The sequence below is a fragment of the Ursus maritimus genome, assembly GCF_017311325.1.
Source record: "Ursus maritimus isolate PB19 chromosome X unlocalized genomic scaffold, ASM1731132v1 scaffold_X1, whole genome shotgun sequence".
NCBI lineage: Eukaryota > Metazoa > Chordata > Mammalia > Carnivora > Ursidae > Ursus > Ursus maritimus.
The window spans coordinates 114,453,307-114,477,105 of record NW_024423319.1 but is presented as its reverse complement, the minus strand read 5'-3'; the positions used below and the strand labels follow the sequence as shown (position 1 = coordinate 114,477,105).

The window sequence follows — 23,799 nt, the reverse complement described above, 5'->3', positions numbered from 1 at the left end:
AGGAATTTGGGAGCAAGGTTTTCAGGACCTTGAGGGGCTAGCTGCCATGAAGATAAGGTCATTTATGACTGTCTAGTAAAACCTTACTCATGAGACCCTTCAGATGTGTATCAGTGGACCACATGTTTGGAGGATGACTGCTAACACATATCATGGTAGGGGGCAGTGGGTAGAGATAAAGAAAGTTTCCAAAAGGATTTTTACAGGATCCTGGACGTCGGGCTACTGTCAAGCTAAGGTTGTCTTTTGCCTCTAGCGAAGTATTCGCATTGAGGCAGTTGAGTTCCTGGAGGAAGGTCACTCTGCCTGTCTCGAGTACTTGTCAGTGGGCTGCAAGTTGTAAGGACATTTAATTTTTTCTACATTTCTTTTGTCTTTGTTCTGCACATCAAGTTTCCCAGGAGCATTGCCTAGTGGCAGCTTGGCCTCTGGGCCCCCTGAGGGCCTCTGCTATACTTTCTGCCTTATCTGACCTTCTTGTCAGCTTTGCCCCACCATCCCGTCCCTCCGCCTCCACGGAGAACCTCACTCCTGATGAAAACGAAAATGCCCAGGTACAGGTCTCATCACTTCGGAATGCAGCGCCTCTTGTTTCGTTGGCAGAGGTATCCTGGCTTCTGCCTACGCCCATCCATCCTCGTGTTCTCTGGATCCAGTCCCAGGTCCTCAGGGGCTCCTTGCTCCCTCAGTTATGTCCCTCTTCTCATATCAGTGCCTCTTCCTTTCCCAGCCCCTTCCCCCTCAGCATCAGCCTTGCTCAGGCTCTCCGATCCTTACAGAAGTTTTAGTGGCTTTTTTATCTCTTGCTCCTTACTCTTCTTTCTCCTCTCTTTTTGGTCCTGCTTCTGTATGAAGTGGGCTACCTCAGTGTCCTCCCCTTCCTTGCTCTCAACCCGCTGCCATTTCTCTTCTAGCACATCCGGTACAGTACAGCTGTGTCCCTGAGGCTCTCTGCTGACTTCTGCCTCTCTGCTGCCTACCATTATTTGGCTCCTGCAGTATTTGATCCTCTTGGCCATGTCCTCTTTCTTTTTTTGCAATCACCACATTCTCCCTCCCCAAACTGCAAAGTGATATGTGCTTAGTGCACAGAACAAAACACAAGAAGAAAGCCACAAATCTCAGAAGACACAGGTACTTAAGCACAAAGGAAAACAACAAGAATCCCTCCCAACACCATGACTTTAAAAGAACCATTCTTTCTAATTAGTGTACATCCTCCCACTTTTGTCTTATGCTAATAATTTTTCTTATACATGCACCTATAAAGCCAAATGGCTTCCTCTTGTAGCTCCCTATTGAGCAACTCTTCCCCAGGAAGCTGGCTCTGTGACAGAGCTTAGGGTGGACGGTACTTATGAAGAAATGAGCTTGGCACCAACACCCATGAAAGGAAAATGGAGTAAGTAGGATAGGATGGAACACGGTTTCTCAGCAGAGTGTACTGACATTCTGGAGCAGGCCATACTTTGTTGTGGGTTCTGTCCTGTGCATTGTGGGATGTTTAACAGCATCTCTGGTTTCCACCTTCTAGATGCCGGTGCCATGTTCATGTGTGCGTACAAACACCTCTCCCCCTCGTCCTCCCCCAGTTGTGATGACCAAAAATGTCTCTAGACATTGCCAAGTATCTCTTCTGGGGGTGAAGGGGGGACAAAATCACCCCCAGTTGAGAACCACTGCGGTAGAGAGAAGAAATGAACTAGGAAGCAGCCTAACAGTCATCTTCATGGACCGCACAGGCATCTCGGGAGCTGGAATGGCCCTTCTGAGTTGTCAGCAGTTGGGCGGAGATGGGTTGGCCATTATTCTCTCATACGGAGCCATCACCGGCCATGGCTGCTGGAAGGGGGCCTGGCAGTGGGTGAGGTGGCTTTCTGTGGCTGGAGCAACAGGTCCTTCACTGAAGGGGGATGGGGGCCATCCCAGTGTTCATGATATGGGTTACTCTACAATTATCAATTTACTTGTCAGCATCTTCCACTCAATGACAAACCTCCTGAGAATTGGGGCCATGCCTTATTTGGCTCTGTGTCACCCAAACCTAGCATGGGAATCAATACGGGTTAAATGAAATAATGAAATGAAATGGGACAATAATTGTGGTTATGTGGATTTTTGCAAACTGAAAAACTATAGTGAAAGGATTCCCTATTATGCATTTTCTTGTGATGTGGGAAACTCCAAAAAGATTAACCCATATTTACCTTATGATATTTAATTATGCGTACTTTTTTGAGAAGTTTAAGAGTGAGTATCAGCCGACAATATTAACAGTTCTGAGCTAATCTTTAACAGTGTTTTGAATCTTCGGTAGATGAGATTCTTTAACAGTAATTTATAAAGAGGATTAAGGGATTGGTGTAGGATAGAGCCAACTGATTATGAAATATTACTCAGAATTCAAGTGATGAACATTTTTGCTTAAATAGATAGGATTATAAAGCACTATATTACGTCTATGCAGAGCTCTGCAAAACGCTACCCTCTTCATCCAGCAGAGGGCACAGCTGTATAGAGTTAGCGATGGAGAAATACTTGACAAAAAGTAACTGGGAAGTGCGTTCATCTCACAGCCAGACACGTTAGTGACACATGCCATCCCATGTAAATGAGTGAAACTATCCATCTAAAGTTCACCAATGTGCTGTCTGTAGACTGCTTTCCCAACTCTGTTCTTTCACATTTTTAAAAAAGTTCTATCATCCACAAACTCAGGATTAGGTTAATCTCTAAATAATACTGTTAATTTCAACTGGCTAAAAGCATTTGAGCCCAACAACGTGTAAGCGTTTTCTTAGAGCATGACTTCACGTATGGCATGTTTTCTCTTCTCACCAGATACGTTACAGGTCATGACACAGAAGTAAAGCACACCTACATATACTGGGCGCTATTCTCTTTCTAGATTACCGGGGGGAAATCATGTTCATAGTTCCCCACCCCCGGTATTTTCCGATTTTGCTGGGCATGGATATTGTACACCATGAGCTCATGTGTTGAAATGGACAGAACTGCTCTAGGGGCTGGAAGATCTGACTTTGTTCCTTCCCGGTTGTGTGGCCTGGGTCAAGTGACTCCTTCTCAGAGCCCATCTTCCTCTGTTACTAGAGGAACAATAATGCCCACTGGGCCCTCTTCGCAGATGGACGGTGTGTGCTCGCGGTGTCAGAGCCGAGGACAGGCGCTCCTCGCAAGCAGGGGTCAGCTGTTACAGGAGTAACTGACAACGGCCGCTGTCACAAGTGTCCACCAGATGGCGGCAAAAGTTTCTAGCTTTCTCTGTGAAGCACTTGAACAAATCGCCGGGTTCTTGGGCAATTTAGAGCAGTGGGAGGAAGCAGGATCCAAGCGGGGGGTTAGGTTGAAGCTAATCTGGGGAGGAAGGTTTTGATTAGTATTAAGACCACCTGTAAAGCAAATCGTTGCTTCAGATACATTTCTCGCTTTAGATTGCTAATTCCATTTTGGAGAATTTATCCTTTGTTAGTAATTGAAAACTATAAAAGAACATAATAGCTATATATCTATACCTATATAGGTATAGACGTTTATTACAGTATTGTGTTAAAAAAATAAAATTCAACTGATCTTTACATTTGTAAAGATCTTGGGGTGCCTGGTTGGCTCAGTCAGGAGAGGAAGTGACTTTTGATCTTGGGTTGTGAATTCAAGCCCCAGGTTGTTTGGTCATAGAGTTTACCTTTAAAAAATAATGAAGATCTAATTGGATTTATTAAGTGACTCACGAATGGAGCAGTACGCCAGCGAACAAGTACTTGTAGAGAGAGAATGGAGGAGTTGTACAGATGGAAGGTTTTCATAGGAAGGAGAGTGGGGCATAAAGTTAAGTTATTAGCAAAAGAAAAGAAAGGATTTTTACTTCTGGTTTGGCAGGAAGGGAATAGGAGTGCTTTTATTATGCAGAGGACCTCACTAGTGCTATTCAGGACATTTCAGACTGACTGTTACAAGATCTCATTCCTGGGAGAGGTGGAAACTAACTAAATTTGGGTTTGCTTTTAGGGGGTGGTGGCAAATGACTGCATTTCGAGCTTTTTGTTTCTTTCTTTTTAAAACCCTCCTAATGGAAGTATTTTTATTCTATGCACAAAGAGTTAGCATTAGTGCCGGAATCTTGGATATCTGCTGTTGAGGTGGGTATCCAGGATGACCTACTCAAGAAAGTTCACTGAATCCGGTTTACCGCAGCCTGAATCCTCCGCATACTGACCGAGACCCTGGCGGTGCATACTGAGGGCATATTTCCAGATCAGACGGGCCGGTTTGCATAGACGCTGCAAGAAAGAGAACCCTGGCCAAATCTCCTTGCATGCATCCAGTAGAGCTGCTGGTGACCCATCTTGCAGTCTCGGAGGCAACAAGGCAAAAGGAAAGAGCTTCTTGTTTCTTTTTTTTTTTTTCTTTTCTTTTCTTTCCTTTTTTTTTTTTTAACAATTGTATACGGATAATTAGTAAAATTGGAAGCGATTTAGGAACATGGAATGTTAGGCAGCCATCAAAATGAAAATTAGGAATATTATCTAGGTGCATGGAAAGCAAGCCTGATGAATAGGTAAAATAAAAGAAGAATGAATTATGTGTCATGTTAATAACTAGATTGACACTGAGAACATATGCGGCTGGGAAACAAAAGCAAGAAAGACATAATAACCCCTGGCATGTCAGAGAGTTAGTAGTCTCGCTCTTTCTGTATCTCTCTGTCTCTGTGTGTGTCTCTCTCCTTCGGGAATCACATTATTGCTGTTAGTGATCTTTGCAGAACACGACACTTCTAAAGAGATTTTCATGCTTTGTTTGTAATACAGTAATGCCTAATGTATCTAGCGTGTCCCGGAAGAACTGGCATATTTAAATGACTTCTGAATCTGATATTTTTTTTCTGTTACTTTTTTTTTTTTAGCAGATTAAAAAGTAAAAGATCTTTTTTTGGGGGGCGCCTGGGAGGCTCAGTTGGTTAAGTGGGTGGCTCTGATTTTGGCTCAGGTCATGATGTCAGGGTCCTGGGATAGAGCCCAGCATCTGGCTCTGTGCTCAGTGGGGAGTCTGCTTGAGGATTCTATCTCCTTCTCCCTCTGCTCCCCCCGCCCCACACGCTCTCTCCCTCTTTCTAAAATAAATAAATACATCTTAAAAAAAAAAGATCCCCCCATCTTTACTTATTTAAACACGAAAACTACAGCAAAAACATTTTGGCTAGAAGTCTTTCTAAAATGTACTGCATACTTCCTGCCTTTTCCAGTGGTTTCCTGAACATACCTTGTTCTTGTCTTTTTATCTCAGGCTTACCATGATGAATGTCAGTTTCTCTCCCACATGCAGTTCAAGTATGGGGTTACCTGCCTCTACACAGCACGATCAGATCTCCTCTGAGTTTTGTTTGATTCCTTGATTCTTTTTTTTTTTTTTTTAAGATTTTATTTGAGAGAGAATGAGCGAGAGAGAGCGAGCACGAGTCGGGGCAGGGGTGAGGGGGACTAGGCAGAGGGAGAAGCAGAATCCCCACTGAGCAGGAAGCCTGACGCAGGGCTTCATCCCAGGACCCTGGGATCACGACCTAAGCCGAAGGCAGACACTTAACCAACTGAGCCACCCCGGTGCTCCCTCCTTGATTCTTGTTTTTACAGGTTTTCTTTTTGTGTTCTTTGGTCTTTTCTTAAAGTCTATCAGGAGTCATTTTCATGGTTGCCAGTGTCCCAGCCTTTGGCAACCTTCCCTTCCTAACCTCTACACAAACTTGCTGTTTTTAATGTGCTTTGCTAGAAAATCACACAGTAGAGTTTATGGGAACTGTGTGCAGAGAGCTCCAAAGGGCTTTCCTATTTATGAAGTGTTTGGACAGTGGAGACATAGCCTTATCTATTTTGGTTGCTCGGAGGTGTTTTGGCTTATTTCGTAACTCTTGGCTGTTTCCTGGCTCTGCCGGGGTCTCTAGGAAATGACCTATGCACCAGGGACATGCTGCTGCAGGGGAAAATACAATACTGGCTCTCAAAGAAAAAAAAATACTGGCCCTCAGAAAGAAAGCATCACAGTAGTAAATCCAGTCAACACCAACAGATCGATGGCAACTGAGAGCAGAGCCAAGCAATCAATAGTCATCACAAACCCGCATTTGCATCTGTTCTCTACTTCTTCCATGTCCCTTCATCCTTCCATTCACAGCCTTCATCCTGGGCCATATTCACCTCCACTTTAGAAAGGAGCAACGGAATGATAAAAAGCAGAAGTTAGACAGAATAATGTAGAGAAGAATAATTTATGTGATTCAACGATCTTTTCCTTAGCCAGTCAATAAATAGCATGCATTTTGAACATAAAAGCCATATTTTTTAAAAAAGGTTATATTTATTTATTTGAGAGAGAGAGAGCACAAGCAGGGGAGTGGCAGAGGCAGAGGGAGAAGCAGACTCCCCACTGAGCAGGGAGCCCCATATAGGGCTTCATGCCAGGACCCTGGGATCATGACCTGAGCCAAAGGCAGACGCCCAACCAACTGAGCCACCCGCGTACCCCATAAAAGGCATATTTTTAACACATAAAGCAGGTTGCCAGATGGCATGAAGATTCAAAAAAAGTAGGCATTTATGCTCTCTATTCTTTGTTGGTTTGCAAAGAGTTAACTGTAGGAGTGGACCATTCGTGCAATTAAAATTGAATTAAATGTCATTAAATCAAATGACACATAACTCTCCTCTCTGGGAATCTATGTGTTATGTGAATTCACATATTTCTGCTATCCAGGGTCAATGCTGTTTTCTTTTGGTTCTGGAGTCTAAAGTAAGACTCCGATTCAATGTTAGCCACAATGGGTATGTAGACATTCTTTTGAAGAGATTTTCAACCACAGTTTATTTGACTCTACCGTGCTCTTGAAAGTATTTATGTACTTACAGGGCCTGGGAAAACTCATGACACTCCCAAGCCTTCTCTTTATTCCACTTAATTCCATTATTTATTTATTTTCATACCCAAGAAAATTGGCAATAACCACAAAGCAAAATAAGCAAACCCATTCCCTGATCTTCAGAGTAGTTGTTGAAAGATAACTTGTGATCGAACGTAATTTTTGGTTTCTTTGGCTTAATTCTGATGAAGCTTTTGGATTCTGTGGATCAGTGTGTGAGGAGTGACCTACACTTAGATCAATGCCTGAGAAGTGACCATCTTCTAAGAATCAATGAAAATTGCTGGATGCATTTTTGTTCAGTGATTAGAAATGATCATCAATACTAGAGAAATGATTAGAAGGTGTAGACTGTCCAGGGAGTGAAAGAGAGGATGCTTGGAATGAGTAGCGCTGTTTTATCTCCATCAGACACTATTTGCTGGTCATTGTGTTAGAAAGCAAGTTGAGAAAATGGTCATCTTTTCCATAGTCTGAAGGCGATGTTATAAAACCCGACCATATCCTGCTGCTGTCTGAATAAATCCCATATTAGAAATGCATTTGTTGCATTTGATGCATCTATTGAATTCTGTATTGTTCCTGGTGGTAGAGACAAGGTGAACTTGTAGAAAAATCACCTAATTGAAAATCTTGGAATAATCCAAAAGAAAGTATTTAGAGCCCTGAAACCATTCCAAACCACATTTTACCCAATCATTAAAAAAATTTCTTTTCATAACAATTTTACAATGTTGTGAACAACTATGAAATTGCTAATGTCATTTCCATGTTTTTTGTTCATTTTCTCCTGGAAATGATGATGGGAAACAAGATGGCCAAAAAGCTAGGAAGTAGAGAATACTTTCCCTTCTGGCTAGGGAACTCTATAAACGTCCACAATTTTGATGATCACTGAATGTTGATAATAATATATGTACTCAATTTATTAGGTAACCGTTTGGTTTTCTATTAAGCTAAACAAATGCAATCAGTTTAATATACATAATTGATAGGACCCATAGAAATAAAGTACTAGTTGAATAATTTATAGCAGTGGTTCCTAGCTTTGGATTCATACTAGCAGCACTTGGAGAGCTTTTAAAAACCCTAAACCCAGGCCACATCCCAGACCAATTAAATTAGAATCTCTTGGGGCTGGGACTCAGACATCAGTATTTTTTAAGCTCAGTAGGTGATGCTAATATGTAGTTTGGGAAACACTGGTTTATAGAATGTTTGTGTTTACTCTTAGGTAAGCTTACGCACATTAGGGACTCTTTCTTTACCAATCTTTACCAGCCTCTTCTTAGCCTTCAGGGACTGTTTCTGTTTCTTTTGCTTTAAACAAAGGTAAATCAGTCCAAAAGAACAAGTGTGTTTGTTTTCATTTCTTCCTCTTTTTCTCTGCTCTTGGTTTTTCTGCCATATTGATCAATACAGCGAAATAGCAAATACAGGTCGGGCTATTTACTATTTACCACATTGGCAACGTATTTAATCTCTAAACTAGTCCCTGCCCCCAGCCCCCACCATCTATAGTAGTGGTTCTCAACTGGCAGTAATTTTACCCCCCAGGAGACATTTCGGATTGTCACCACTAGGGGGTTGCTTTTGACACCTAGCGGGGAGAGGCCAGCAATGTTGTTAAACGTTCCACAGTGCACAGGACGGCCCTCGCGGCACGGTATTATCTGGCTCCAAAGGTCACTAGTGCTGAGGTGAAGGAACCCTCGTCCGAGTGAGGCTCCGGCGTCCAACTGCCTGTATTCAGATTCTTGCTCCTCCACTTGCTAGCTATGAAAGCTTTAGCACCTTATTATTCCTGCCCGAATCCATCGAAAATGTGAATATTATCAGCACTCCCCTTGGAGCTGACATGAAGTTTAAATGGGCCAACGCAGGTAGAGCATGGATGGTGCCAAGTAGCTAATTCTCACTGAAATATGTCTCTATTTTGAGGCATTCATGCCTTCTTGTCAGGGTCCTTAAGATCGTTTGCTTGACCCTACTCTTGACAACCTCAGCATTAATATTTCATACTTTGGTGGTAGGAAGGGAAAAGGGGTTGTAAGATGGAGTTGCTTCGAACAGGCACCTGCTTTGGACTCGAAGTGGATATTAAGAGGCGACAAGCCTACAGAACACCGTTCAGTTCCTTCCCCCACCACCTTCCACGTGCCTCTGCCACCATACCACTAGCTAGACACCTGTGTTGGGTGGAGTGTCCAAATAAACAAGCTTGTAGTGGGTCAAAAAAAAAAAAAGTCAAAGGTATTCTTGCAAGTGCTGATTCTAAGAGGGTTAATGCCAATGAACACAGTTCTGTAATAAACTTTATAGTTATTATTAATAAGAGGCAGATAGCTACAGGAGTCACACTCAGCAAAGAGCTCCGTGCCATAAATAGACTGGGGATCATTACTACAGAAGGAGTTGAGGTTATAGGTTGTAATGAAACCGTGAGGGAGGGTGTAGGGAGGAGAGAGAAGGGGCTCAGGATATAACCCAAGAAATATCTGTTTGACTAATATTTCTTGCGGACCTAATGTGTGTCTGCCAGTTGCCGTTCTTTTCTTTCTTTTCTTTTCTTTTTTTTTTTATTTTAAGATTTTATTTATTTATTTGAGAGAGAGAAACAGAGAACACGAGTTGGGGGAGCGCGAGAGGGAGAAGCATGCTCCCGCTGAGCAGGGAGAGCCAGATGCGGGACTCTATCCCAGGACCCTGGGATCATGACCTGAGTGGAAGGCAGACACTTAACCAACTGAGCCACCCAGGTGCCCCTGTATGTTGTTCTTTAAAAATGTTATTTGATATGCATTATCCTGGCCATCATCCCTCATAATCAACATTTAAATTAGCTTCAAAGTATTCTTTCAAATGGCTGTATTGTAATTTACTGGACCATTCTTCTATCTGGAGACATTTAGGCTGTTTCCAGATTTTTACCATTACAGACAGATTTCCCTGCATACCGATTTTCTAATGTTTGGATTATTTTCTTAAGCTACTTACAAGATCCATTTTTGAAGTGTTTCTTTATCCGTGAAGAATGTATAAAAGAATATGCATCTGGAAAATCTTGTGTGATGGAGAAAAGATTCTATCAGGGATTAATATTTATCATCAAAAGTTTAAACTGGCATAAAGCTCCCATTAAAGAGAAGGATTCCAACCACGAAGTGAACACTAGTTGGGCCCACCTACTCTAGCTTTGAACAGAGATGGAAAGGTCTTCTCTGATTTCCACTTGAATAAAGACAGAACTCCCGATGCTCGCTATTGAGCCGGTACACTTCAATTTATTATTGCCCGAAAGTAGATTTTTATTGGATACAAAACAGGAAGTAAACGCAAACAGAAGGAAGGACAGTCCTCCTCCCTGGAAATAATCATTGCGTCTTTCTCCAGGGCCCCTGGGTGAACGTCTTCGAATCACTGGCAGGTCTGTACCACCTCCAGTGGCTGAGCCTGAGGAAGACCACCTCCTGGCAGTTTTAACAAATGCTGGGGCCCCCCGAGCTCTGAAACGGCTGCACTGGTTTCAAGGAAATCCTCTTGGAGAGAAGTAACATTTATTTCTTTTTTCCTTGGTCTTCTGGTTAGTTTATATGTATTTAAGGGCAAAATTCATACAAATATGTATAAGAAAGTTTCAGCGGGCTCTTCTACTTACTTCAGAAAATTGATTCAAAATTGGAGTGATGGGGGCACCCGGGTGACTCAGTCGGTTAAGCATCTGCCTTCGGCTCAGGTCGTGATCTCAGGGTCCTGGGATCGAATCCCGCATCGGGCTCCCTGCTCAGGGGGGAATCTGCTTCTCCCTCTGCCCCTCCCCTACTTATGCTTGCGTGCGCGCGCGCTCTCTCTCTCTCTGAAATAAATAAAATCTTTAAAAAAGAAAAAATTGGAGTGACGGGGCACCCGGCTGGCTCAGGCCGTAGCGCATGTGACTCTTGATCTTGGGATCCCCAGTTTGAGCTTCGTGTTGGGGGTTAAGCGATTACTTAAAAATAAAATCCTAAAAAAATAAAACTGGAGTGACACTAATTCCCAATGCATTAATTAGACAGCTTGCGGGGCCCATCTTCTGCTAATTTAAATCATTTCCCTAAGTTCTATTTTGTCACTTTTGTATGCAAAGATGTGCCACTGAACTAATTTGATTGTCAAAAAAGGGACTTCTTTGGACTCTAAAGAAACAGGCCTTTAGGGGCGCCTGGGTGGCGCAGTCGTTAAGCGTCTGCCTTCGGCTCAGGGCGTGATCCCGGCGTTATGGGATCGAGCCCCACATCAGGCTCCTCCACTATGAGCCTGCTTCTTCCTCTCCCACTCCCCCTGCTTGTGTTCCCTCTCTCGCTGGCTGTCTCTCTCTGTCAAATAAATACAATCTTTAAAATAAAAAAAAAACAGACCTTTAAAAAAAATCTTCGAATGTCAAATGTTGACTATGGTAATACTTGCACACACATATTATTCATATTCAAACACGTATTGAGCACTTACTGTGCGTAAGGCAAGATGCTGGGACCATGGTCTCAATTATAAAGTGGGTGGGGTGCTAGGGGGAGAAAGACTCATCTTGAGGCGGAAAAGTTGTATTATGAATGGAAAAGGGTCTGATGAGGGAGCAGAAGGCTGGCTGAAGACAAAGCATAAGTTGACACCCTACAACCTCCCCCTATCCCCACTCTTGGGTGGGACATGTGTGACATTCTTCCCGGAAGCTCCCAACTATCTTCATGTTAATGCCTTGCTAGAGGGAAAAACCACCTTAACTTGACAATGGCAAGGCCTCTGGTATCCTGTGAGTCTTCTTTAACAGTTGAGAAAGTACCTTCTCAACCTCCCTCTTTCCTACCTCCCCCGACCCCATAGCATATAATCAGCCACCCTCACAACCCGGGGCAGCAGCTCTTTCTGCCCGCGGGTCCTGTCCCTGTGCTTTAATAAACCACCATTTTGCACCAAAGATACCTCAAGTATTCTTCCTTGGTCCTTGGCTCTGAACTCCACCCCACTGAACCTCACCGATATTCCAAAATGACACCAGGTCCATCGCATAGGGATTCTCTGAGGATTTTCTAGATGCTAGCATTATTTCCTTTTCCCTTTTTAGAAATCAGAGGTAAAACCCAAACAGGCTGGAAGCAGGGAAGGCCCTGGGGGTGTGTGACCAGCAAAAGAGCAGGTGTGGAGCTGTCCCTGTTTGCAGTGCTGGGAGGAGTGTGAAGCCTGTCAGTAGGCCTGGGAAGTGCAGGAGAGCAGCAGATTTATCTCGCTGTGCAATTCTGCCCTGGTCCCTACAATGGAGGCACATGCCCCAGGGAAATGTGTGCAAAGCTGTCTTCCCTTGAAATCTCTTACGCTTCTTTAGAAAAATACAAACAGCTTGACCCCGAGCCTCAAGACTGTGACTCAGTTTGTGGGCGAGGAGCCTGGCAATCTATATTTTTACAAAGCTTGCTGGGGCAATGCTCAGGAACCGCCAGTTTTGGGAATGTGTACGATGTACTCATCCCACATATGCCAGTGTTGCCTGATGACCGGGATGCACATAGGAATCATCTGGGGGGTGATTAAAAGTGCCGATGCCCAGGTCCCATCCCTGGAGACTCTGATGTCATTGGTCTCCGGTGGGCCTGAGCACCGGGATTTTTCCAAACTCCCAGCTGATTGCGATGGGCAGCCAGGCTGAGAACCACTGGCTTACAGGCATTCGATCCTGATGAATCATCTGTCTTGCTGTCAAAGCTCAAAGTGAAGAAATGGTGGCTGTTTGAACTGATTCAGAGAATTCAAGAGAATTGAGAGATCCAAAGAAAGGACTGAGAGCAGACGGTTATAGAGGGAGCAGACAGGCACATCCATATCAACGCGACAGAGACAGTTGTTAGCCTTCGCGGGGGAGGGGGAGCGGGGAGCACCACCACTCCTGGAAAGACCTGCAGCTTCCGTAAGGTTCGTAAAGTGGCCAGTGCCTTCATTATGAAATGAGGCCCTTGTTTCTAGAGGACAAGCAGCCTCTACCCGTCTCCAGGGCCAGTGGAAACGTGGGAAGAGCACCAGCCGGTGATGTCCTCGCCCAGAGGCAGCACACCCGAGCCGAGGAGGGAGGTGGCCCGACCAGGTCACAGAGAAACCAGGCCGATTGCTTCCCTAGACTCCGCACTTGTAACCGTGCATTGCGTTGGGTTTGCGCTCCTTTACAAACGGCACGGCAGACAGCGGTCGAGCCGGAAGAACGAGATGGGCCCGTGATCATCTCCATGGCGCCGCCTACGCAAGAGAGCAGAGTCTGGGAGCTGCACAGTGTCTGCAGAAGCACTGATAGACCTTTCTGGGATGATGGAACTCTTCTATATATGCACAGTCTAGCACAATAGCCACCAGCCCCATGAGCTCTTGAGCACATAAACTATGGCTAGTGAGAGCAAGGAACCGAACTTTTAATTTTATTTCATTTTAATGAAGTCCAATTTAAATTTAAGTAGCGACGTGAGGCTAGTGACTTCCATATTGGATGGTGCAGTTCTACAGAATGAGGCTTTTTTTTTTTTTAAGAGCAAGGAGGGGCAGAGGGAGAAAGAGAGAGAATCCCAAGCAGGCTCTGTGCCCAGCACAGAGCCCCACATGGGGCTCGATCTCACAACCCTGAGATCATGACCTGAGCCAAAATCAAGAGTTGATGCTTAACCGACTGGGCCACCCAGGCGCCTCTAGAGAGTGAGTTTTGACTCTGTCACTTACTACCTGCTTAACCCAGGACCGATTTCAAAACTTCTTAAAGCCCTGGTTTCCTCATCTGTATTTCTTGTTTGCTGGTGCCAAAATTCCTCACAGAGACAGAATTCTCTTTGTTTGCAAAAATACCTGATGGTATCGTGAAAATAAAGGCCTGGAAAGCTTCTGGAGAGGAAATGCAGAATACAGGAAGGGCCATTCATTTTCTATAAGAACACGGGAGAAATCAATCATTTATTCTTGGCCCTGTGAGAAGGAGTAAGGGAGAGGGGGAAGGAGGCACCAGTAAGAAAGGCTGGGGCTACGTGGAATACTGAGGTGACTGAAAGGACTCCAGGAACAGAGAGAGCTAATCTTACTTCCAGTTTATTTCTCTTACTGTGCTGTACACCTATTATATCTTTCTAATTCTTTGGTATAATTTGCTGTAAACGGAAATGGGTTGGTTGGGTGTGTATGTGTGTGTGTTGATGTGTGCATGTGTGTGAGTGTGTGAATTAAGTAAAGGAATGGGCCTGGTGTTTAATGTAGAAATGCACGTAAGAGGGAAGGATGGAAGGATCAGACAGTTATGAAGCAAAACTCATTCAGCTAAAGCAGGAGCTCACAGGCAGGTAAACCACGAGAAAGTAAGGTCCTAAGGACGGATGTGGTAAAAAGGGGCGCCTGGGTGGCTCAGTCGGTGAAGCGTCTGCCTTCGGCTCACGTCATGATCCCAGGGTTCTGGGATCGAGTCCCTGCCACCCAGTGGGGAGCCTGCTTCTCCCTCTCCTCTTCCCTTCTTGTGCTCTCTTTCTCTCCCTCTGTCAAATAAGTAAATAAAATCTTAAAAAAAAAAAAAAAAGGAAGTGCTAAGAACCATGGGGCTAGCATCGGTTTTCCATGAAATGGAGGTTCGCACCAAGCTTATACAGAGCTCAAAAGGAAGGGTCCTCCTAGTAATACTTGTAATATATGTAAACTGTGGTAAGAACACCTACTTGAAGGGTTGTGGTAAAGAGTAAATGCGATAATGTATGTAAAGTGCTTAGTTCAGTGCATGGCACACAGTAAGAGCTTAATCAAAGATTGTGAAGCTTCAGTTTCATATTTTAAAATAAATACACGGTTTCTTTTTAAAGAAAATTAAGAGAGACACCATGTAAAGCTCTTGGTTCTCAGCAAGTGTTCCTTAAATGCCATGCTCCTTCCTTTTTTGGAAAGGAAACGTCTTCCGGACCCCGACTTGCTAGCTATAGCATTTTACACTATAGAACCACGCGGGCCCCGGAAACTTCTTGGGAACAAATGGGGTCTCCCGTTCTCTCCCTTCTCTCCGTTACAAATGACATCTTTCTGAGGAGCAGTGAAACGATGCAAACTACCTTGGGGAATTACAGCACTTCTAAGCTATTGTCTTGCGTCCAGGCTCGTCTTTCATCTTCAGCCACAAGATCCCGATTCTCTCTCTCTCTCTCTCTCTCATAGCTCACACAAGCTTAGTGCCTTCCATCGATGTGCCTAGCTTTCATCTAGTTTTACCCATTTGGGGGTCTGGTTCACCCAATCAGCTGTCCTTGCCTCTTCTAGTGGCCTTCATTTTCTTTTTTTTTCCCTTAAGATTTTATTTGAGAGAGAGAGAGAGAGAACAAGCAGAGGGGGAGGGGCAGAGGAGAGGGAGAAGCAGACTCCTTGCTGAGCAAGAAGCCTGATGTGAGGCTTGATCCCAGGACCCTGGGATCATGACCTGAGCCAAAGGCAGATGCTTAACCAACTGAGCCACCCAGGCGTCCCTAGTGGCCTTCATTTTCAATTGTTTCTATTCCTCCTACTTTTCAAATGTCACTAATTGTCTATTCAGTACTTGCTGCCTTTGGCTGAAATACGTTATTTGCACCTTAAAAAAAGTCTTATTTGTGTCACCTTGGTCCTTGTTGCTGAGTACTTATAGATCATTCTTGTACGTAGGAATCAAGCCTCTTCCTGAGAGCAAGCAGGGAAAGTTCTGAGAATTCTATAGAACTTTGACTATAGCTTCTGAAAAATTCAGAGAGTACAGGTTGCTCTCATGGTCACCAGAGAGTTGGCTGGTTTTCCTCACAGATGATGTGATAACTTAAAGTTTGAAGATTCACATTAAAAGTATTAACAAAACACAATTACCACCTCGCCTGCAATTCCACGGCCCGACCTCTGGGTGATGGCGTGTTCAGTCCAAGCCACTCACCGGCCCTTGTGGCCAACCGGAAGCGTGCTGATCGGAATATAGATAGACATGGCTTTTGTCCCTCAAAATAGGTTTCCTATAAGACAGTTGAGTGTAAGTACCATGGCATAAGAGATCACGTTTCTTACTTGAATTTTCAGCTAGCGTTTTCATCCAAGAAGTGGAGAACTGCAGGGTTCCTTGCAGATTCTGGTGCTGACTGTTTCATGATTTAAGGCCTGGGGAATCTTGTGTTTTCCAGTATGCTTAGATTTTTAATACGGGGGCTCAGGTGTCCTGAGTAAAGACAATTGCAGCTCCACTTGTGAAAACCCAATAGCAGAATGCTAATCCAGGAAAAGCTGTGTTCCACATTCTGCTATCTCAAGAGAAAGCTCATTTTGTACTCATTTCATTTCTGCTGTTCACTCTCCATGGTGAATAATAAACACAGGCATAAACTAGAAAAAGATATTTTCTCTTCCAGGAGATGGAATTGCCTAGAAAACTCTGGAATTAAAAAAAAAACCCACCTTAAATATAAATCTTGTCAGACCTGATAACTAATGCTTGAAATTTCTATCTACTCTCAGTGGTGAGAGCTACCAAAGACTGTATTAAGAAAAGCATCCCAGTTTGTCTCTGAAGAGGTAGGGTGTTTATCAGTCAGTATTATGTATGAAAAGTTCCCCACAGATTTAGCACATCCTGTCGAGCTCTCTTGTTTTACTGTGTTTGTAAATCAGAGCGTGTTTGAAATATAAAGTGATGCTGAGCTCTGATGTGTGCTGAAGGGTTTCCATTAGTGTCAACTTTTTCTTCCAACACCCTTACCTAGAGCTCCCGCAAGGAAAATACTAGTGTGCAAAGGGAGTACATGCTGAGAAATGGCAAATATTGGAAAGGTGTATTGAACATTTTTTTTTTTTTTTGAGGGGCAAGTTCCTTTTAGGACCCAAGTCACAGTTTTTGAATATCCCTGAGGTTGGCGTATCAGGTGAGGTACAGCCAGAAGAGAGGCCACACAAGTTATTTGAACTCTCAGTGGAATAGTTTGTGAAGTTCTGAATTTTCACAAAAGGTTACCTAATGTTTTCTCACCGTCTCCATGGTGCCGCAAACCGCCATCATCGTAATCTGATGCGAAAACCAAAGTTATGTACTTTAGCAGTTTCCATGATTCAGACACAAATATAGTGAGGTTTATTTTTAAAAATTATGCTTGAATCTGAATAATTCTATTGTAGAAGCAAATACTAATTATGAAGGAAAATATTCAAGCTAAATTGTTAGGTGGACAAAGCAAGTTATATGGGCAGAGGATTTCCAGTTTTAGCGATGGCAGAATAGCTTGGCTTGGACCAACTCCCCTACATATATAAATTGTAATCCTCTGACAAAATATTAACAAAGCAACTATTTGAAGGCGTTAGAAAATGACAAAAAGGCTGCAGAAACAGGATTTAACTCTTGAAAGGAGGAAACTGCACTTGATACGATCCAAGTTCCCGCAGCTCTTCCTTGGAAGGCGTTCTCCAGTCTGTGCTAAAACTCAAACTGAAAGCTGACGTCATATTGGCCAGAGGTGTCAGAAGACTGAACTGGGAGATGCAAGAGTGGCTGGAATTTGGGTAGTAAAACATCTAGAAAGGAGGGAGTCACAAAGATGGCTGCATACAATCTCCCGTTGAATCCCATCGATGCATCTGGGTATAATCTCCCCTTACATCTTGGGCTGATCCCTGAATTGACCTTGCACCAAGGAGCATCCAAGGATACCAGTGGAAGGCAACAACTAAAAGGCTGAACTATGTGGGCAGAGATTTAAACTCCTGCCCACAACAGGGGAGACAGAGTTGGAAGTTTGGGTCCTGCCAGTTATAGAGGTTTGGCAAGTAGTTTTGGATTTCCACTGAAATTCCAAAAAGGCCATGCCTAGGGTGCTAAAGCTTTGTCACAGGACCAAGAGATCAATTCTAAGACCAAGGACAAATCAAAACAGACCCCCCCACCCCGCCCCGGACAAAGTGTAAAACCAAGCCTCCACAAACTTAAGGTTATCAGTCTAGAATTTAATAACCCGGTAAAACAAAAACCAACAAAGTTTCATAGGGCATAACTGAGTTCAGATTCTTTAAAATATGACTTTCATAATGTCTAATATACAATAAAAATGGCAAGACATGCAAAACAGGGAAACATGTGACCTAAGAGCACTGGTAATGAGAAATATTTGCACACATGTAAAAGACTCTTTCTGTGGGGTGCCTGGGTGGCTCAGTCGGTAAAGCGTCTGCCTTCAGCTCAGGTCATGATCCTGGGGTCCTGGGATCGAGCCCCACTTCGGGCTCCCTGCTCAGCAGGGAGTCTATTTGTCCCTTTCCCTCTGCCCCCTCATGCTCTCTCTCTCAAATAAATAAATAAAATCTTTTAAAAAAGACTCTTTTTGTGTTTAATCTTCATTTCCTTAAAATTCAAAAGACTCTTTAAAGCAAAAACAGTATTTTATTTTGGCATTAATAATAGGAAACAATGATAAGAAGAGAGAGGGTAATAGAATTATACTGTTACAAGTTTCTTACATGTTATGCAAAGTGGTATAATGTTAAATCTACATAGTTTCTTTTTTTAAAAATATTTTATTTATTTATTTTAGAGACAGAGTACAAGCAGGGGGAGGAGCACAAAGAGGGAGAAGCAGACACCGTGCTGAGGGCAGAGTCAAACGCAGGGCTCCATCTCATGACCCATGAGATCATGACCTGAACCAAAACCAAGAATAAGAGGCTTAACCAACTGAGCCATCCAGGTGCCCCAAGTCTACAGAGTTTCCAATAAGTTTAGGATACACAGTGTGATGTTTAGACTAACTACTAAAAGCAATACAAAAAGGTATAGATAAAAAGTCAATAGAGGAATTAAAATGGAGTAGAACAATATTTGATTCCAGAGAAAACAAGGGAGTAGAAACAGAGGGACAATGACAGAAAACAGGACAAATCAAAAAAAAAATATTTTAAAATTTACCTAGTAGAATCAAGAAATAGAGAAAGACCAAGAAAAGTGAAAAACAGTGTTCTACCTGATATCAAAATGATAAAATTATACTGCTTAAAATATTGTGATACTAGTGTAGGAAAAGAGAGGTCCATGGAAACAGGCCCACGAACATAGGAAGATTTGGTATTTAATAAAAATGGTATTTCAGCTTGGTGGTGGCAGTGGGGGACCTACAGCTAACATACTCATTGGTGAAAGGCTGGCCACTTCCCCCCAAGATTGGCAAGAAAGCAAGGATATCTGCTCTCACAACTTCTACTCCATGCTGTATGGTCTTTATCTGCAGATGATATGATTATGTCAAGCTAATCCAGTGGGGGAATGGGGTAACCTTTCCAACAAATGTTCCTGGGACAACTGGATATCCATATGGAAAAAGACTAAGCTTGGCCCAAAACTTAGCCTCAGGTGAGTCAACCTTCCTCAGCTGAGGACCACCAGCCGCCCCGGCCCGCAGACCTTCAAGGGGATCTGGTGGGTGCCTCAGAGCATCTCCTACCCTCCATCTTCCGTGCCACGTGGGAGCCCTTGCATCTTATAATAAGTTCTGGGAATAGCTTCTTTACAAGTCGGCTTGTTCTCTTTTCCTGCCAGAACTTTTGTGAGTGAGCGAGTAAGCACTGCGACCTTCATCTCTGCATCTCTTCTCCAGGTGGCGACTGTTACTCGCCAGCTCTCCCCTCTAGTGCCCATCTTACATTCTACTCAGCCTCGGCTATCAACAGGGGCTGGAGTTAACACATGGTACAGCCATGGGCTGCCATACTGCTACGTGCGTATGGTGGAAAATGGCTAAGCAATAACAATGAGTTAACTCTTTCTACATGCAACAACATGAATGAATCTCAAGAATGTTTTGTTGTCTGATTCCGTTTTTATGAAGTTCAAGAACAGGCAACACTAATCTACAGTGACAGATATCAGAACAGCGGTTGCCCATGGAGGGTGGGGGTTGACTGGAAGGAGCTACAGGAATCCTTTCAGGGGAGACGGAAGTATTGTATCTCTGGATTTGGGTGGAGGTTACATGGATGTATACATTCATCAGAATTCATCCAGTTGTACGTAAGACACAAGCCAAAATGTTAACCATGTTGGAATCGAGTGAGTTTGTTTTCTTATTTGCTATCTCTGTGCTTTCCCCAATGAACACACACTTTTTGAATAACTAGAATTTATTTTTAAGAAATAAATGGTTTTATTCTTTGAATGGTGAGTTATTTTTCTTTTTTTCCCCCTAATTTGGCTATTTACAAGTCGATGTCTGCACTTTCCCTGGATGTACTTAATGCTGTAACATTCGTATTAGCATGTTGCTTACAGAAGATTTCAAAATTCTAGCAAATCATAGATTCTGTATGGTTGGACAGTAACTTGAAAAATCAGCTGGTCCAGAAGATTAATGTCCATAGCACTCACGAGAGGTGGTAATTTAGGTTTCGTGTATATGTATGTACACATTTTTTTCTGGTATATCTCTAGGTATAGAGATACTTAAGCCAGCCTCTTTCAGTACTTTATTATCTTGATGGCTAATTGCTTAGAAGATCCTTTTGAGGCAGGTAAAGCCAGAGAGAATACTATTCTAATGCAGACCAGTGAGATGGTTGATTTCTAGAATGTTCTTCCACCCACCTGATCCTACTGCTCCATGGTTGATATTTCTATATTTTGATTTTTCTATTATCTATCATGCAATTAAAGAGCTGTTTATGTGTGAAACTCACTTTTCTTTAAGGACAACTTCCTTTTATTATTTAAGAAATTTTTACCATGAAAGAACCTCAACTCCATAATGATGCTTTGTCTTTAGTTCAGAATAAAATCATTATATGCATCTATACCTTCTTCTATTTAGTAGACTGTTGTTTATATATTAAGGGAGGAAATGCCTTGTCCAGAAACTTGTATAAATACCTTAAATTTGTATGCGGACCAGATGTTTACAAATAGAGAGTCATGGCTTTGTATTCTGTGTGAGTCAATGACTACAGCTCCCTCTCCCTTCCTTCATCCCCTTCACTCCATCCTTTCTTTTCTCTCCTACTCATCCCTTTCCTCTCCCCTAATCTATTCCACAAGACTACCACATGCTAGCATCTGAGAGGTAATTCCAAAGGAAAGTTGGAGATGTTCAGGAATGCTAACTGGGACTCAGAATTTCTTATTATGTCAAATCAGAAGAGAATGAAAATATATGCTGGAATCCTTCAATGTGGACACCATTGGACCAAATAATTTCTCTTCCAAACCAGGACACTTCTGAGAGGGAAAGGGGTACTATTACTAATTTAGTTAGCAAACAGCCATAAATGGGACTGTCCCAGGCAATCCAGACTAGAACAAGCTCGTCTAAGCTGCTTTTAGCCGACCTGTGAGTAATGGCTATAGCGTGCATATTTGTGCGCGGGAGTGAAATGAGGGAACGGTGTCTAAAGACAGGGAGATTCCTGGTAAGGCAAGTTTTGTATTTATGAGTTTAAATAAAGAAGAAAAGTAATCTATTCCCGTTGAAGTCCACAGTTGTCATGAATATTGTTACAAATACAGATTTCATTACATTTTTGTGGTTTATGATGCTGTGAATATTGGTGGGAATATGGTAGGGTGGGAAGCTATTTTATTTTGGGGGTGGTCTGTCTTCCTCCTGATTTTCGTGTGTGTGCATTGTGTGTCTGTTTGTGAGAGACAATCTGTTGGCCTGTTCGTAAGAAAACTTCCCTTTGATTCAGTTTTTGGCCTGCTCAGCGCTTCCCTCCATTACTGTTTTGCTTTACACGAATCAAACATTGATAGCTGTCAACTTACTGAAACCATTCTGATTTTAGGAGTATTTTTGCACACCGAGTGCTCCTTGCTTATGCCTATAATTGGTAGAGTGGCTGCAGGATCATTTTTACATTTAATTGGCTGTTCTTGACTTTCTTTTAAATAGTTTTTTGTGTGCAAAACAGCTACTGAGTAGTCTGATGAGAATAGCGTACATCAGTTTAAAAGCATAGTCACGTTCCTGGGTCTGCACTGAGGAGGAGGAAGTTTGTTAAGGAAAAATGTGTGCGCCCTGAAGTGCACTCTCAATATTCGGTCATGTTGGGAACGAATAAGGGCAATGCAAACACGATGACTTGCACTTAATTCAATCACTTGTTACTTTGATTCTATTTAATTTGATCAAAAACCCATGAAAGCAAATCATTTGTAATAAGGGCAACACAACTCCTCCTCTTTTATTTTGATAGATGTTAATTACTGCAGGCGGGAGCTATGGAGTAATTCAATTACTGGCTGTAATAATGTTGTCATTTAATTAATAATGCATGCCTCATATCTGAGCGAGAGAGAAGAGCGTGAAGGTTTTGGAGAATGACTGCAACAACAAAAAAATGTAATTCAGATAAGTCTAAGAACTATTTTTTCTAAAGATCTATTTATTTATTTATTTGACAGAGAGAGCACAAGCAGGGGGAGGAGCAGGCAGAGGCAGAGGGACAGGGAGAAGCAGGGCCCCCGCTGAGCAGGGAACCTGAGGCGGAACTCGATCCCAGGATCCCAAGATCATGACCTGAGCCAAAGGTAGATGCTTAACCAACTGAGCCAGCCAGGCGCCTTGTCTAAGAACTATTGCCAAGAGTAAACGCCTGCTGGCACCTGCAGTGCCAGAGAGTGCCTTTAGGCCAGGAGCTGTGGGGGATGACTGTAGGAAGTTGGGCCGCAGGTGCTGAAGTGGTAAAGGCTAGAGACCCTAACAGCATTTACTACAGTCCTTCATAATGTCTACAGTTTTAAAAGCGGGCTATGAAACAAGATGTATAGAATGACTTCATTTTTGCAATCCCACTCCAAATGCATATGTGCACACACTTCCAGACATGTCGGCCCTACCACTGGCTCGCTGTGGTTCTCTTCCCTCCAACCCTCTGAGCTCTGGATCCCATCGTTTTATATCTTGTTGAGCACCTCACACCTTTAGCCAATCTGTCTGCTCCCCCTCCCCCCGCCCAACTTCCCTGTCGAAGACCTTCTTCTATTGAAATATTTGCAGCTGCTATGCATATACTCTACTAGTGCTCATGTTTTCCCATGAGGAGATGTTTGTCCTGACCAGAGACTGCAAACACACGGCTAAGCCTGGAGTTCAACAGTTTAACTAAGACATGCCTACGTGTGGTTTTCTTTGTACTTATTCTGCTTGGGTTTCACTGAGCTTCTGGAATCTGTGGGTTAGTATCTCTCATTGGTTTCCTCAGTATGGGAGACATTCTTTACCGCTTTTGCTTTGCTTCGAGCATTGGTTCTGTATCATTCTCTTCATCTCCTTTCTTTCTAGGAGTCCCTTTATGCTTGCATTAGGCCTATTCTCCATATCTCACATGGAGATATGTTTTGGTTTTTTTCTTTTTTCTTTTTTTTTTAATGATTTTTTATTTTATTATGTTAGTCACCATACAGTACATCAAAAGGGCGTCTTGCCTCCCCGTCAGGGAATCGAACCCCAGTCTCCCGCGTGACAGGCGGGGATACTCACCACTATACTAACGAGGACGGCTGGTTTTTTTCTATCTTTTTTTTTTGTATTTTCTATCTTTTTTACACTCTGTGCATCAATTTGTATATATCTAGTCACTTGGCTTTCTCTGTTCAATTGTATCTAATCTAATATTAAACCCATTTATTGCATTCTTTAAAAAAAGATTTTATTTTTGAGTAATCTCTACACCCAATATGGGGCTCGAACTTACAACCCTGAGATCAAGAGTTGCATGCTCTAAGGACTGAACCATCCAGGTGCCCCCCCACCCCTACAATTTATTGAATTCTCAAGTGTAGATATTTTCTTTTTCAGAGGGAGTTCTAGAACTTGTTGACTTTTCATTATGGATTCCAGGTATCTGCTGAAAAT

At 43.0% G+C, this 23,799-nt stretch overlaps 1 non-coding gene across 1 annotated transcript; it reads right to left on the bottom strand.

Moving 5' to 3' along the window:
* Window positions 1-23,369: 23,369 nt before the first annotated feature.
* Window positions 23,370-23,441, bottom strand: TRNAD-GUC. The gene has a single exon. It is a non-coding gene; the product is annotated as a tRNA-Asp (tRNA).
* Window positions 23,442-23,799: the final 358 nt, after the last annotated feature.